This window comes from Furipterus horrens, unplaced genomic scaffold (genome assembly GCF_987537825.1).
Source record: "Furipterus horrens unplaced genomic scaffold, mFurHor1.1.pri manual_scaffold_4, whole genome shotgun sequence".
Classification (NCBI taxonomy): Eukaryota; Metazoa; Chordata; class Mammalia; order Chiroptera; family Furipteridae; genus Furipterus; species Furipterus horrens.
The window spans coordinates 49,199,900-49,210,705 of record NW_028327174.1 but is presented as its reverse complement, the minus strand read 5'-3'; the positions used below and the strand labels follow the sequence as shown (position 1 = coordinate 49,210,705).

Here is a 10,806-nt window from a genome sequence, read left to right as displayed (position 1 = left end):
GTGCTTGCTTTGGCAGCACATATACTCAAATTGGAATGGTACAGAGAAGATTAGCATGGCCCTTGAGCAAGGATGACATGCAAATTCATAAAGTGTTCCATATTTTTCAAAATATTGGTAATCCAGATCCAGCAACACACTAAAAAGATCATACACCATGATCAAGTGGGATTCATCCCAGGGATGCAAGAATGGTTTAGTATTTGCAAATCAATAAAAGTAATACACCACATAAACAAAACGAAAGACAAAAATCACATGATCATACCAATAAATGCTGAAAAAGCATTTGATAAAGTACAACACCCATTTGTAATGAAACACTCAGCAAAATGGGAATAGAGGGAGCATAACTCAACATAACCAAGGCCATATACGAGAAACCTGAAGGCAACATCATACTCAATGGGTAAAAACTGAAAGCATTCCCCCTGAGATCAGGAACAAGACAAGGATGTCCACTGGTCTCTTCACTCCTATTCAACATAGTCTTGGAAGTTCTAGACACAGTAATCAGACAAGAAAAATAAGTAAAAGGCATCCAAATTGGAAAAGAGGAAGTAAAACTATCATTATTTGCAGGTGACATGATAGTGTACATAGAAAACCCTATAGATTCCATGAAAAAACAACTTGACCAAATAAGTGAATTTGGCAAAATAGCAGGGTACAAAGTCAATATCCAGAAATTGAAGGTACTTCTGTACACCAACAATAAAATATCAGAGATAGAAACTAGAAAAAAAAATCCCATTTACTATAGCAACAAGAAAAATAAAGTATGTAGGAATAAACTTTACCAAGGAGGTAACAGACCTGTACTCAGAAAACTATATAACACTGAAGAAAGAAATTAAGGAAGATACAAATAAATGGAAGTATATACCATGTTCACGGATGGGAAAAATCAACATCATTAAAATGTCCATATTACCCAAAGCACTTTATAGATTCAACACAATCCCTATGAAAATACCAACGACATATTTCACAGACCTAGAACAAATACTTCAAAAATTTATATGGAACCAAAAAAGACTCTGTATAGCCACAGCAATCTTGAGGAAGAACACAGCAGGAGGAATCACAATACTTGATGTCAAACTATACTACAAGGCCACGGTAATCAAAACAGTCTAGTACTGGCATAAGAACAGAAATATAGATCAATGGAATAGAATAGAGAACCCAGAAATAAACACAGGTCTATATGGTCAACTAATATTTGACAAAGGAGGAAGGAACATCAAATGGAATGAAAAGTGCCTCTTCAACAAAACGTGCTGGGAGAACTGGTCATGGAGGTGCAAAAAATGAAACTAGACCACCGACTTACATCCTACACCAGAATAAACTCAAGATGGATCAAAGACTTAAATGTAAGCCATAATACCATAAAAGTCCTAGAGGAAAACATAGGCAGGAAAATTTCAGAAAGCCCACAGAGCAAAATTTTTGCCAATATATCTCCTAAGACAAGGGAAATAAAAGAAAGAATAAACAAATGATACTACATCAAACTAAAGTTTCTGCTCAGCAAAAGAAAACATCAGCAAGATGAAAAGGGAACCAATCATATGGGAAAACATATTTGCCAATGATACCTCAGAAGAGGGACTGATCTCCAAAATATATAAAGAACTTATATGACAACACCAAGAAGACAGAAAACCCAATTAAAAAATGGGCAAAGGACCTGAAAAACACTTCTCCAAAGAGGACATACAGAAGGTCCATAGGCATATGAAAGAATGCTCAACATCACTAGCCATCAGAGAGATGCAAATAAAAGCCACAATGAGATACCACCTCACACCTGTCAGATTGGCCATCATCAACAAATCAACAAACAACATGTGCTGGTGAGGATGTGGAGTGCATTCCCGCACTGTTGGCAGGAATGCAGACTGGTGCAGCCACTATGGAAAAGAGTGTGGAATTTCCTCAAAAAATTAAAAATGGAACTGCCTTTTGACCAGCAATTCCACTGCTAGGATTATACCCAAAGAATCTTGAAACACCAATTCAGAAAAACCTATGCACCCCTATGTTCATAGCAGCACTATTCGCAATAGTCAAATACTGGGAAACAGCCTAAGTGCCCATCTGTAAATGAGTGGATTTAAAAAACTGTGGTACATTTACACAATGGAATACTATGCAGCAGAAAGAAAGAAGGAACTCCTAACATTTGAGACAACATGGATTGAACTAGAGAGAATTATGCTTAGCAAAATAAGCCAGGAAATGAAAAACAAATACCACATGATATCACCTAATATAGGAAACTAATGAACAATACACACAAAAGAGGAAAATTGAACCAGAGGCATGTAAACAAGGAGCAGACTGACAGTTACCAGGGTGGTGGGGGAAAGAGAGAAGGGGAGGAAGTAAGGGAAGGGTCTGATCAAAGAACTACTATAAATAACCCATAGACAGGAACAGTGGGGTTGGGATTGACTGTGAGAAAAGGGGTGGGCTGGGTGAGGGGGGAGCAATGGGGGAAAAAGTGGGACAACTGTAATAGAAAAACAATTTTAAAAAGATTGAAAGGAAACAAGAGAATATTCTTAAAAGTGAGTAAAAACAGAAATGTAAAGATGGAGCATAAGAACACGTACCAAAAAAAAAAAAGAAGAAGAAGAAAGAAAAAAATGCAGATGTGATTATAAAACCTATCGATAGCTTCCTATTCTTTTTTGATAAAGTTTAGAATCCTTAACATATCCCCCAAGACGCTGTCTGATCTGGAGCATTTCTACCTTTTCAGCTTCAGCTTGTATCCCCACCTTATTATGGCCTCTTTCTCTTCCTCAAACTTCCTGAGCCCTTTTCCCCTTGGAGTCTTTGAACACTCTTTCATTTGCTGGAAAGCACACTCCCTGCGCCTCCTCCACACTTTTGATCTGGTTTTATTTATTCATCTTCCAGGTCTGTGCTTAGGCAAGTTTTTATTGACCTCCTAGTATGGTTGAGGTACTCTGTTGAATGGCCATATTGCCTTCCAAACTTTTTCTTATCATTCTTGTGATATTTTTATGCATTCAAGGTTCTTTATCTTAAGTTTATTTCTTACACTAAACTACAATTTTCCTGGAGGCAAGGACCATGTTGATCTTATTTTCAGCTCATATTCAGCATCTATTATAAGGAACATCACTGTAATAAGTTGATAAGTATCTGTTGGATGGAGGAATGGATGAAGAACTAATTACTACTATTGAACTCTGAGAAAGCAGCCTGAAGGAACCAATGCTCTGTTTCCCCTCCAGGGGGAGACACACTCCTACTAGATACAGCACCCGACTCGAGCACAAAATACTGAGCTCAACCATAGCTTGCTTCTCAAGCCCCTGAAATTGATTCAGAGATTCCAATCATTTCCTTGGTAGTAGGTTTCTCCCAATCAGTCGAGACCACCCACTGGTACCAGGCAAGTGGCATTACCTCTGTTAATTTTCCTCCATTGAACAATCTTAAAATCTCTCCTGCTAAACTTTGTCTATTGCAGTCTTGGTTTGCTAGGAAATGTAGCTATAACTGCCTACATTCTTGGAAAAATAGTATCATGAATATGTAATTCAAATACTATTAACATTGTTCTTTGCATTTTTACTAGTTTTTGTGTTTTTTTCAAAATTCCTCGGACAATCTTTCTCTATGAAGTCTCAAAATCTTTCATAATTATTTAGAGAGTGGGCTGTAGGGCCAAAAATAATAAAACATTGTTGAAAAGCTAACTTAAAAACATAAAACAGCAATTCATAAATTTCCTCGAGCCTTGGGGAAAGTTAAAGGGAAGAAGAAAAAGAGTGGAGTTTGAATATTGAGAGCATGTCTGCCTCTGAGCAGTTTCTGAAAGAAGTCCTTGTTTAATCCCGGTGACGCGTGTTGTGAGCCTACCCCTGCTGCACATTAATACTGTTCTTTTCTCGGGTGACTTACTTTCTCTAGGACAAGGTTTAAGTGTACAAAAAATTTCATGAGGCTGACATTATATTCCTCTGAACTCTTTTATTTTTCTTTTACTCTATTTCCAAAGCTCCCTTTCGATTTTCCTTTTATAGTGCCTTGGAGTTCTTTCTCAGGACCAGTACATAGAGGCATTCCACTATTCCTGTCTTTGGGAGGGCAGTTCACTCTAGTTCAATTCAGTTTGCATTTATCCAATCTTGCTGTGAGTTTGGGACTGTGCTAGGGCTGAGGGGCACATGCAGGAAATCTAAATTCCTGTCTAAGAGGTGCTTAAAATGTAACTGGGAAGCCTAGACATTTCATAACCTCCTTAAACAAAGATAATATAAAGATGATGTAGATAAGAACCAACATTTGTATAGTTTACAAAACCACTCTCCACAAATACGACCCAAGTTTTATGAAATTAGCCTTTGGGGTATGTGTTGTTACTCTTATTCTGTTGTACAGATCAGTACACAGGTGATGTAACTGGCTTAGACAGGTCAAGTAATTAGAGCTACTATTAGAAATGGAAACTTAGTCCTGATGGTGTTTGCATAATATTACATTGTTTCTAAAATAAGGAATATGCTGTAAGCAATAGCCCTAAAAATTTCCTCAATTTAAGTAAAGAGGAAATAGATTATTAATGAAGGAAAGCTTATTTATCTCAACTAGTCTGGCCCTTGGATCTTATTTTTCGACTTTGTTGATTTTGAATGTTTCCACTCTCTCTCTTTTGCTCTTAGGATATCTCTAACTTCCTTTGGCTGTTTTCTGCCTTTTTTTTTTTTTTTTTTTTGATGGGAGAAGAGCTTATTTGTAAGGAATCACTTCTTACGTTTTTTTCAGGAAGGGTGTCAGGAAAACTTTGCTATCACATTAGTCAAGTGGTCCCTGAAGAGGAATGAGGCCTTTTTAGACAGAAGAAAAATTAATGAGTTCTGGCCAGAAGCCAGAAAACTGTTGTGAAAGGCTTCCTGTAAGCACTTAGAGGCTGCAGGGCAGACTTCCTCTCCTCCAGCACTGTCACTCTAGAGGACTGCACCCAAAATCAGGACAGGGTTCGGAGCCAGCAGGTGAAGAAAGGAGTTTTTCACTCCAGAAAGGCCTGTAGCCAATAGGGAGACGCAATGCTCAAAGAGCAAGACACCCAGATCTGTAACAGCTTGATGGCATCGACTCCCTGAGACTAAAGACTAACACAAGTTGAACAGTGATAGCAGCAATAATTACAAGCAAAACATCATTATCGAATTTCTAGTTCAAGTTTATGCCAAGGTCTGAATATAGAAACACTAGCTGTACTGTCAATCAACACCATCTAATGAACACTTCTTGAGAGCAGAACTGGAATTAGCAGGGGAGAGAAGAAAAAATAATAAAGGTTTTAGAGATACAACACATTTTTAAAAACCCAAAACCAACTTATGCAATTCACTTGTGATCAAAATATGAACAGAAATAAAATATATACAGATAAAGTTGGAATGTTAAGTGCAAGATTCATAGGATGTGATCAAAATACAACTTTACTTTTTAGCTTTTACAGTCTTACAAAAATAGTTACTGGGAGGTGATAATTTTCCATCGCTCCTGAATGGAAAATTGAACAGATTTTCTAATATTTTGGTTCATTCGTCTATAATCGACAGTTGCTTTAAGTAGAAAAAGAAAGTCTTGATTTAGTAAAGAGAATGTTTCCAGTCCAAGATGGTAACCAGATAATTCAGTCTTCATTCTAAGCTACTAGTCTAAGACTCTCCTTCTCCCCCTCCCCTGCATAAGGCCTCCTTGACTGGTGCCTGCCAGCCTCCACCTTTCTCCTCAACTTAACCTCTACCCCCACTAGCTAACTAACCGCTATTTGATCTGCTCTGTAAACGTGGGAGGAGGCTGGACAGCTGAAGGGATAGGGCAGTTCTGTTCTGACAGAATGGGTCTGTAGTAGCTGTGTCTGGCAGATGGTTAAAGTTACTCACTTTTTTGTAGAGTGCTATTAAAGGTTCATTGAAGACTGCCATCATCAGAGACCTCTTATTTGAGTCCCTTTGTCCTAGACAGACACAGATGGTGGCCTGTGACAACCTCTGTAGGTTCTAGATTTCTGTGTTCATCTCTAACTTCTGGTCACTGGGTCCTTCCACTCCTCCAGACAGCCCTTTTTAATAGACCAAAGGCAACCTCATGCTGACTGTATTCTATGTGATCCCCATGTAATCCAGGGAAATATTTACACGTTCATCATCCCTACCAAATCTGGGAGTACTAGTGGATCCCAATGCGGCCACCTTTGCTTTGTGGTTACTACCTTCTTTAAGTTTATAGGTAAAAGTCGGTGTTTTACAACTGTAAGGAAAAACTTCTAAGTTCTCTTGTCCCACAGAAGCCCCTCTTTAGGCTTGAAGAGAAGGGACAGCACAAGTATTGCTTCTTCCTCTGGTATGAGGGGAGTGGGGATTCAGCAGCACAAACAAATTTCTCCCCAAGAAACATCTTCACAGACCCTTCCTCTATACACCATCTTGATCTCACCACGAAGTGGAACTGTTCTTCAACATTGACTCTGCACATAAAAACTTCATTGAGCCCTGGCTGCTGTGGCTCAGTGGATTGAGCATCGTCAGCCTGCGAGCCAAGTGTCACTGGTTCGATTCCCAGTCAGGGCACATGACTAGGTTACATGTCAGGTCCCCAGTTGGGGTTGCGAGTGAGAGGCAACCACACAGTGATGTTTCTCTCCTTCTTTCTCCTTTCCCTTCTAAAAATAAATAAATAAATAAGTAAATTATTAAAAAAAAGAACAAACTTCATTGAAATTATCATCTTTAATTGCAATTGACCATTTGCAAATTTGTCTCCCAGCCCTCAATGGGAAGGGAATGTCTTTCCATCTCTTTCTTTCCTGCTGAGCACTGAGCCTGGAACAAAGTAGGTCCTAGTAAAATGTTTGATGACTGGATAAATTAATGGATCTGAAATCTCCTTTGGTTGTGCAGTAGATTCTCAGAAACACTGTAAAATAATCTGTATGATAGCCTATTTAATCACTCTCTGGGAGACTAATCATTCTTATATTTATAACATGCTTGGAGTTTCCTAGAACTTATGTATCCTTGTATTTATCAGTCAAGAAATTTTGAGAGATGAAACAACACAGGGGAAAATTCATCTTTTTCAAGGAAGAGATGGATAAGTAAACATGAGAGAGTTCATGTTTTTAGAAAAGTTATGGGATGTAAAATCAAGCCTCATTAAAAACAAAATTCCCCCAAAGCTGTGGACCTGTGGATATTGTTGAGTAGTTTATTTCAAAACCCTAAAGCTGTGCAGAACAACAAAGAAACGAAAATATAGATTTAAAATATTTAGCAAAATGTTAATGTGTTAAACATAGGTGATGGATAAAATGAGTTCATCATACTATTCTTTTTAGTTTTTTTTAATATGCTTGAACATTTTATCTTTAACAAATTTTGAAAATTGAAGCTGGGCCCTGGCTGGTGTAACTTGGTTGGAGTGTTTACCCTATACCGAAAGGTTGCGGGTTCTAGTCCCAGTCAGGGCACATACCCAGGTTGCAGATTCAGTTCCTCTCTGGGGACTGGTCCCTGGTTGGGGCATGTATGGGAGGCAACCAATCAATGATGCTCTGTGGCATCAATGTTCCTCTCTCACCCTTCCTCTTTCTCTAAAAGCAATGGGGAGAAAATGTCCTCAGATGAGGATTTAAAAAGAAACTGAAGCTGGGAATCACCAATGTCTTTACCCTGTTTTAGAAATGAGGAGTCAGAAGAAGCAAAAACAGGAACTATGTAGCTTTGGCCATCTTATAATTAAGCCTTTACAAGTCCCATTAATATATTAGCACTATGATGGACATAAGACTGTTCTTATTTGGGCTAGGGAATAAAAATCAGGGGAGCAGAATTTTTTGCTTAAGAATTAGGTAGGTTCTGAATTTATAGAAATAGAAGGATATTTAGAGATTACTTCAGCCTGTGCTTTCCCTTTACAAATGAGAATACTGATGCCCCACCCCCACCCCACGTGGATTGAAATAACTACCAATCTACTACAAAAACCTAGGTCTTTTGTATTATGTTTTTTCTTTCTACCATCCTGGTTGGCACATGACATTGAACAAGAGCTGCCAAGGCATGGAACCTCAGAGGATGGATGCCACCCTTCAAATGTAGTACTTTCTTTTGCATTTGAGTCCCTTTGACTCTACTATTTCCATTGTCTACAGGTGGGGACCTCTTTCTTTTGTGCAGGGGATTCTCTGAGACAGAGCAGTAAACCCACTAGCGCTAGACTTAATAAGATGAAGGCCAGAGAGGCAGTCACCAACCCCTCCATAGGTCAGTTGTGTAAAGCTGTGCTCTGCTTTGAGAAACCTGTGAGTGGAGCTAATTAGAGCATTACCTCGATCTAGAGAGGGAGACTTAGCAGATCTGGGCCATCGGTATTTATTATATCTGTGCTTCTCACCTCATTAATTCCCCAGCCAAGTAGGATCCAAGGAATTCAGGGGAGAATATGCCACTGGGCTATGAACGTGAGTCATGCAATTCTAGACACAGTAATTGGAGTTTGAGAGGTACTGACAGAAACGAGGTTTGGTCTGGACAAGATATGTAGGTGGCTTGATTTTTCTTATGATCTTCCCTGGTGGTAGTCAGGAAGGACTAAGGCTCACAGACAAACACCTCCATTTTGGATCAGCATGCCCCTATGTTTGGAGGTTTAATGTTCTTTAGGGCCTAATATAGTTTTCTGGTTTAAAAGCAAGGTGCAAAGAATTAAACCATTTCCAGTTCACTGATTTGATCAAATGCCTTAAAATAGCTTGGTGGGTGGAGGTGAGAAACTCCAGCTGCCACGTAATCTCAGTCAAGTCCCCTCAAACTTTCCCAAGTAAATCTACGAATTAAAAACAATGTGGTTAATATGCAGCTACAGCTTCAAATCACCCCTCCAGAATTCCTCCCAATAAGAGGGCTGCCTCTAAACCACTCCCCCATAGCACTGTCAATGACCAAAGCAGCCTTTAATCCAGAGTCTGGAATTGGCTTGCAGGCTGAACGTTGCCTGCTTTTAAAAATGATTCTAAAAAAAAAAAGGTTACCAACATTCGCAAGTTAGGAGAATTCATTTTCTACAAATCTGGATTTCAGCTTCTTTTGGAATATTAGACAATCTCACCATGGCCGAGTGGCCGAAGGTAGGGGACACATTCCTGCATGGCAAAAATCCTTTGCATTTGGAACTCAGAGGAGGCACACTCAGGACATGAGCTTTTCCAGCTGACCACCCCCTCACTGATGGACATGAATTGTCTGAGCCCTGCTTTACTTTCAAACTGGTTAAATTTTGTTGCTTAGAACAAGCTTTGGGAAGTGGGGGCTGGGGACTCTTGGTTAAAAAGGCTGCCAGGTAGATCACAACACTTACAGTCTTTGTGGCTGCTTCACTGCTTATATGCACCACTGTATGCGACTGGCGTCGAAATGTTTATGCCTTATGTCAGCGATTTTCAACCCGTGTGCTGCAAGAAGTTTTAAAACATGTACTATCTGACTACAGTATTCACTCACTTATTACAGGTATTACGTTCTAGACACACACACACCCCGCAATAGGTAAAAATCCGCGAAGTAGGAACCTTACATTTATTTTAGTATTTATATATATTTTAAGGCTTTATAAACCCTTCCCACACACTTAAAAACCGTTCCTAGTCCCTTATTAACCTTTCCCACTCCCTTATTAACCTTTTCCACACTTTTATAAACACTACTTATGTTCTTAAACATATTCTACACTCTTAAACCTGCGTAACTTTAACAACATACGTATACAGTACCGCAAAATCCCGCAATATAGTGAAAAATCTGCGATAAATAATTAAATATAATATTTAAGAAAATCCCGCGATACAGTGAGGCCGCCATAAATGAACCGCGATATAGAGAGGGACTACTGTATTTATTTTTTAAACATGTAATACCTGACTGTTTAGTCAGGGGCACTGACCTCCTTTCCCTTAGACTGGCAAATAATAAAATGACAACAGCTAACACAACAATAGCTGTCCTGTGTGAATGAATCTAAATTATACTTTTTTTTGTCGTATCAGCAAAAAATATATTTTTGGTGTACCGCAGAATATTAGTCATTAGTTTACGTGTGCCACAAGATGAACAAGGTTGAAAATCACTGCTTTATATGGAAAGTACATCAGAGGTGTCAGCATCTCTCTGGGTGGGACCGGTTATTGTCAGCATGTACCCCTTTTTCAGTCCTTAACATTTGGGCTACTACATACACCTCTTGGGTGGTTGTTGATCTTTGGTATAGCTCCTTCTGAGGGAGGGGTGACAACATGCAGGAGGGTTCCAAGGAGCATAAACGTGTTCCAATATTATAAATACTGGAAGTCTTTATTTGCCAAACACACTTCTCACTAACAGTTCAGTCTCCTACCCTAAACAACTGAACTAATGTAGCAACTTTGGAAATAATCTGGGAACGAGGCGACCAGGCCCATGTCAGATGGAGACAGTGGGAGGCGGGGGGCGGCATGGATGGACCCACTGCAGGACTGGTCCAGGAAGGTGCAGCCCCACAGAACCGGTCCAACAGCTAGGCTACGGAGCTTTGTCCCCTCCGGGGCAGACTCCAGCCTCTGGGCAGCGGCCGAAAGCCCCACATTGCGCCTGCGCGCAAAGCCTCTGAGCAAGGCGAGAAACTGACAGGTTAAATAGGCCGGGTTAGGACCAAGGCTGCTTTATGAGTCTGCGCAGGCGCAAGCCGCCTACGGACACTGGTTGGTGCGCAGGC

The 10,806-nt window shown here is 39.7% G+C and overlaps 1 non-coding gene across 1 annotated transcript; it reads left to right on the top strand.

Moving 5' to 3' along the window:
* On the top strand, positions 1–107 carry LOC150011664 (U6 spliceosomal RNA). The gene has a single exon (XR_016510873.1). It is a non-coding gene; the product is annotated as a U6 spliceosomal RNA (small nuclear RNA).
* Positions 108–10,806: the final 10,699 nt, after the last annotated feature.